General features: G+C 30.4%; 1 protein-coding gene across 1 annotated transcript in view; it reads right to left on the reverse strand.

The window, feature by feature from the left end:
• Positions 1–5,299, reverse strand: part of LOC142330059 (uncharacterized) — a 622,505-nt gene extending 617,206 nt beyond the window's left edge. Inside the window, exon 1 of the mRNA XM_075375092.1 lies at positions 5,195–5,299. The gene's annotated coding sequence lies outside the window, so the exon portion shown is untranslated. The remainder of the gene's footprint in view (positions 1–5,194) is intronic.
• Positions 5,300–6,000: the final 701 nt, after the last annotated feature.

Here is a 6,000-nt window from a genome sequence, read left to right on the forward strand (position 1 = left end):
AAACGATATTAAAACCGTACCTACAGAGGCCCCAAAAGCTCAGAGAACAACTGTGGCGAGAGCATCTGTATCAGCCGGCCCAAGCACAGCCTTAGACATTGAATCAAGTTCATCAGCCACCGAAAGTGCATCGGTTGCAAGTTTTGACTCAATTGCAACGATGCTCACAGCACCATTGAAGCTTTCATCACCTGATGTAAGCCGGCGAACGTCATTGGCGTCAGAAAGAGAAGACGATGCCATGTCCGAAGCCTCAGACACTCTGTCGTCGGAAGTTGAGGCCGTTCGCAGAATGGAAAAACGTAAGAAAGGATGGCCGAAAGGAAAGCCTAGGCGATAATTTGTTGGATTTTAAATTAGAAGATTGAAATTTTGATCACTTATTTTCTTCATGGAAATATGAGTTAAAGAACCTTTTTTTTATTTTTTTTTGAAGTGGGATGAGCTAATGACCAAAGTAGTCGATGCCCCTAAAAACCTCAAAAAAATAAAAAATAAAAAAAATAATAATTATCAAGAATGGAATCGTAATGTTAAAAAAAAAAAACAAAACAATATCTAGCACTTCTACGATTGTACAACTATATTATAAAATAAAAAAACATGAAATCAAATTACATCCGTTCGTTTAGTATCAACGAAATTTCACACTTTATTATATCTTCCTACCAGCAATTCATAAAAATGCTAGTAAAAAAAAAAGTGTGTGTGTGTGTGTGTGTACGCGCGCGCATGTGTGCACGTGCGCGTGTGTGTATGAGTGTGTGTCCGTGCGAGCGCATGTGTGGGGGAGGTCTCATTTTGTGTATCTGTGTCTGTGTGTGTGTGAGAGAGCGTGCGTGCGTGTTTATAAACGCATGTTTATAAACAAATAATATATATAAAAATTTTTAATATAAACTGTTTTATTGATGTGTTATTTCCATTTCCATTTTTCTAAAATGTTTAATTTTTTTTATAGTCAAATATTAAAACTTTTTTCGTTTTTTACCGAATTAAAATCTGCCACATTATATCTTTTGTTTTTAATAAATCTCGTAATTCTTTTAGCGGTATTTAATTTCTGTGGACTTTATTCTTACCATTTACTCAAATTCAAATTCTCCTAACATTTATTTAAAACTATTATAGGTTTATTTCACATTTAACAAAGTTATATTATGCCAAAAGTAAAATAGTGTGTTTTTTTTCAACCCCAATATTATTAATATTTAAACCCCCATATTTAAACGTATCTAATAATATAAATATATTATATCCAATATAATCAAAATATACGGTCTTCTTCCCCAAACGTCTCAAAAACTACTAAAAATACAATTCTAAGAACTTTATTTATTTATTCTAACCTACCGGGTTAGTCTAGTGGTGAACGCGTTTTCGCAAATTAACTGATTTTGAAGTCGACAGTTCCAAAGTTCAAATTCTAGTAAAGGCAGTTAACTTTATACGGATTTGAATACTAGATCGTGGATACCGATGTTCTTTGGTGGTTAGGTTTCAATTAACCACACATCTCAGAAACGGTCGACCTGAGACTGCAAGACTTCACTTCATTTACACCCATACATATCATCCTCATTTACCCTCTGAAGTAATCCTGACGGTGATTCCGAAAGCTAAAGAAAAAAAGAAATAGACGAGGTTAGCGAGCGAAGCGAGTTTACGTTACGTTTGGCTTAATTTTAAACTTACTTTTTTACGAGGGTTTCTCGTAATCTATTTACCTTAGAGACTGTTACTGAGTTTTTTTTTTAATTTCTTGTTATCGTCTCAACCCCCACCAGAGCTTATTTGTGTTTGTCAATATGTACTGGGGAAGGTTGGAATGTATAATAATATAAGCAAATATTTCGGACTTTCACCGATGTATTTGGTTATGTGTTGTCATTCATCGGAGAATATTGACATTATTGAATGTCTTTCAGAGTAACACATATATATATAAAAAATATGTACTTACGTATTAACGCCACCGCAGCTACAGCTTTATTTAAAAACAAAGTAGTCAATCGGATTTTGGGGAAAATGGGTCGATATAGAGTTCAGCATAGATTCAAAACAGTCTCTTTATTAATTTTAATATATTTATTTTATAAATATAATTTAACCAAACTTAACCTATGCTCGCTAACCTTGACTAATTAACAAGAGTGTTTTGATTTAAATAATAAATAATTGCAATAATTACTGAATTTATAAAATAAATATTCAAAAAATGACGGTGTTAATTAGTCAAGGTTAGCGAGCAAAGCGAGCGTAGGTTAAGTATGTTTAAATTATATTTATAAAATAAATGAATATAAATAACCATTCATTAAAATTAATAAAGAGACTGTTCATTTTCTACCGAAATCCGATCGACTACTTTGTTTTTAAATAAAGCTGTAGCTGCGGTGGCGTTAATACGTAAGTACCAAATAATATTATAATTAAAAAAAAAAATTCTTGTATAACTCATATTTGGTTATAGTGCTTTTGATTTTTTATCAACTTATTTTATTATAATGGTAAATATTATTGGTATTTTACAACAACAGAATATTGAATATACTGTGCAGATATTTTCAAAATTAAATGTCATTCTATGCCAACAATAAAAACGGGAGGGCTGAGTAAATAAACTATTTATGGAATTAATTACAAATAAAATTTAGTAAACCAAGTTTTTACCAATTCTTTAAAATTAACTAATAAATTGAAATATTTTATGTATATTTATACATATGTTTTTTTTTTTTTTTATTTTTGGTTATACTACACATAATGTGTAATATAAATACTTACAAATAAAACCTAAGTTTTATTTTAGAAGGAAATTTTTTAAATGTTTAAAAGAATAATATTTTTTTTTAAAAAAAGAGGAAAACAAAGTATGTAAAAGAAATATAAAACTCCATTTCGGCACGCCGGAAGGCGGAAGTAGATTTCACCGGTGCTAAGTAGGGGATAAAAAACATTTCCACCTTAAAGTTAAGAAAAATTTCAAATTTACGCAATACGACAATAACTGCATGGAAAAAAATGTTTCACATGTTTAGCATACGACAAGCCCCATCTTCTAAGAATTCCAGCATAATTTTAGTTATCCTTTGCCGTAAGGGTTGGTCATATAAAAAATTGTTTCAGACAAAAGTTTTAGGTAATGTTTAGAGGAGTAACGACCACTTTAAACCGATTCGATACTGTAAATATTAAAAGAAATATGATTTTTTGTCTTCAAAACCCATTTTTTCCACCCCTGGGCCAATGGTTGGTGATATCAATAAACTATACTTAAATAAGTTTTAGATCTTTATCCAAAAAATAGTAGGAACTTTAAACGAATTCGATATTTTGCTTAATAAAAAGCGATATTATATTATAGCGATATTTTGTTTTTTCGAACCCCCCCCCCACTATTTCCACCCCCATAGTCCGATTTTGTCCTTTAACAAAACTCGACTGAGATTTTGGGTCGTTATATTTCACGGAACAATTTGAAAGTGATTGGTGCAAAATTACAGCAGTTATCGTGTCCACAAGAAAGTGAAATATATATAAATGTGTGCATAAACTTTTGAACTGACGGTGGTTTTGAGGTCTGGAGGATGTGAAACGCGAAGATATGTCAAATTTTCCGGAATTCGAATCATGGTACCCATTAAAATAGGTAGCTTTCTTATGAGATCAACCTAAAATAATGTAAGCGTGGATTAAAATTAAGTTTGGAGATAAGCGTTTTAGATACTTTAAACAGAAAAGTTATTTTTTTTATTTAAAATAGAACTTAAAAATAAAAAACAATCAGGTTTTAGAAAAAAGGGGAAGAATCATGTTGTTTGTTGAATATGAAAACCTATGTAAAGAAACTATTATAGGTTGTGAATTAAGGCTGTTCGGATGAAGTGAATAAGATGATATAAGAATTTTAAATCCCTAACTTTTCCATATAATCTTATTGAATTTCAAGTGAAAATACTTCTTTAGACACAATACGTTATAACAATCAAATATTATGCATTGACGACGACAAAAATAATAAAATAATTTTTGTGATAAAAATGTAATTAAAAATCTTCCAGTTTAGCTATCAGAACCCACCGAGTTGGTCTAGTGGTGAACGCGTCTTCCCAAATCAGCTGATTTGGAAGTCGAGAGTTACAGCGTTCAAGTCCTAGTAAAGCCAGTTATTTTTACATGGATTTGAATACTAGATCGTGGATACCGGTGTTCTTTGGTGGTTGGGTTTCAATTAACCACACATCTCAGGAATGGTCGAACTGAGAATGTACTAGACTACACTTCATTTACACTCATACATATCATCCTCATTCATCCTCTGAAGAATTATCTAAACGGTAGTTACCGGAGGCTAAACAGGAAAAATGAGTTGGAGTTTAGCAATCAGAAAAAAAATATAAATAGTAATGAAGAAGAAACATTACTCTTCAAAATTGAAATAATAAATGTAATCATCGAAATCAATCCTTTTGGTGCACAATAGGGTTTAAAATTACATTCATAAAAACGGAACGTTCTCATTTCTATTGTCACTTATATAGTAGTTCTAGTTATATAAAAAGCATCGTCTAGTGCTAATGCCGTAAGCTATAAAAGTAAAAATAAGATAGAATGTAATAAAATTGCCAATCCCTGTGGCCTAGTGGTAAAGTATCACCTTTTTATTTGAAAGGGATTCATATTTACGGTCTTAACTTTATATTTTTCTTATACTGCAAGCTTTGAGCAAATTTAGTTAATTAAAAATCAAAGACAAAAGGTACTTTGAAATTATGATTTTATCTATGAAATTAAAATAATGTAAAATTTAAAATACAAAACAAAGATTGACAGTGTTTCTTTTTATATAGATTAGTAAAACTTCTAATTGGTAATATGAAACGAGATAAAATATGAATAAAAATATATCATTCATAATAAATCAGAATAAGGATGAGCAAAAATTTCAAAAACACTTAATTCCAGAGTTAAAAAAATAAACATCAGAACATAATCAGAAAAATAATTATCAGTAAAATAATTTAAAAATTTTCTGTAGAATGGTAAGGCGTAAGAGAAGTTATACTATGTTTATCATGATTACAGAACAAAGATGTGTTTCATTTTTTGAATAAATTGTAAGGCAATTTATTATTAAATAGATTCAACTAGACTTAAAAAATATTTTTAAAGAAAATATACATAACCTTACCTAAATAAATGTTAATAAAATGAGGGATGTTACTATACATATTCTATAATTTACACAATCAACTGAACACGTAAAACGCACATGGGTAACTCAACTGACACGCACCAGTAGTTGGTTTGAACTAGTAAATGAAAAGCGCATGCGTGATGACAAGCGGAGTAGTACGACGGATGGGACTTGTTTACCGTTTATCCACAATGAAACACAACACTGTCGACTAATCAAAACCGACAGTCAGGTAATGTTACAATAGATTAAATGTGTACAGTCATAGTATTATACAACTAGAACCTTTTTACATATATGTTTTACAATCAATAATAATAATAATAATAAATAATATACAGTTTTAAAAATATTTTATGATGATAAAATTAATCGTGGAACTTAAAATTGAAACGTTACTATATCATATAAGCCGGTCTCTATGGTAGAGACCGGTAGCTAGTGGTAGCATCTGGTCTTTCATCCGGAAATCCCAGGTTCGAATCCCGGTCACACATGGTATTTTCACTCTCTACAAGATTGCCATTTCATCTCATCTTCTGAAGCAATACCTAACAGTAGTCCCGGAGGCTAAAAAAAAAACTGTATCATTTAGAAGTTAAAGGATTACAGTTCCTCTGATTCTGTAACACCCAAGGTACCAATTCATTGTTATTTATATTTTACAGTATTACTTTCTAATTTTACCAGATTTAATGTAAATACAGATCTTCTTTATCTACGTTTCAGCTATTTTCAGAGGTTTCAGTTTTGATTATGTATATGTGTTTATTATTATTATTTTTTTTGGATTGATGATA

Source organism: Lycorma delicatula, chromosome 9, assembly GCF_047948215.1.
Source record: "Lycorma delicatula isolate Av1 chromosome 9, ASM4794821v1, whole genome shotgun sequence".
Taxonomy (NCBI): domain Eukaryota; kingdom Metazoa; phylum Arthropoda; class Insecta; order Hemiptera; family Fulgoridae; genus Lycorma; species Lycorma delicatula.